We start from the raw sequence: 583 nt of genomic DNA, 5'->3' as shown, positions 1-583 counted from the left end.
TCTCTCTCTCTCTCTCTCTCTCTCTCTCTCTCTCTCTCTCTCTCTCGTCCTCTTGTGTAGATTTCCTTATTTTCATGTTATTAAAAACTCTGATTACTTCATCATTCACATTTACTCCAGAAGCCATGGTTCCACGGGTGGTAAAGGCTTCAGCCAGTGGATCCTCACTCAGTGGCACTGAGGAGAGGAAGGAAGAGAAGTGGTAGCAGCAGGAGGAGCAAAGGTAGCAGATGTCATTCTTCAGAGGAGAGAACAGAGTCCCTGAGAGAGGAAGTGACTTGTCTGTACAAGAACTTAATGACTCATCTGGGACTGGAATAAGTCTTCTGACTCCTGGTCCAGTCCTCTTTTCATTCTCTCATGGGAAAACGATCTCAGAAAAGTGATGGAGCAAAAGTGAATGGAGTGATGGGGATAGAAGAGGGACACGGGGAAAAGGGTTGGAGCCAACATAAGAACTAGAGACAAGAGGAGCAGAAGCCCCAAAGAAGCGCATCAAGCATTCGAGGTTTTAGTTGCTGCAGCTATATGAGAAAATGGAGGTTTGACTTGTTGCCACCCTAGTGTGGAATCTCAGTCCTAC

The 583-nt window shown here is 46.1% G+C and overlaps 1 pseudogene; it reads right to left on the bottom strand.

Moving 5' to 3' along the window:
- Window positions 1-127, bottom strand: part of LOC138172846 (cofilin-2 pseudogene) — a 666-nt pseudogene extending 539 nt beyond the window's left edge.
- Between the last annotated feature and the right edge of the window lie 456 nt (window positions 128-583).

The sequence above is a fragment of the Petaurus breviceps genome, unplaced genomic scaffold (assembly GCF_028583685.1).
Source record: "Petaurus breviceps papuanus isolate PSGF00001 unplaced genomic scaffold, PetGlider_PUasm1.0 551, whole genome shotgun sequence".
Classification (NCBI taxonomy): domain Eukaryota; kingdom Metazoa; phylum Chordata; class Mammalia; order Diprotodontia; family Petauridae; genus Petaurus; species Petaurus breviceps.
Note: the sequence above shows the minus strand (reverse complement) of the source record. Positions and strands in the feature narration are given on the sequence as shown.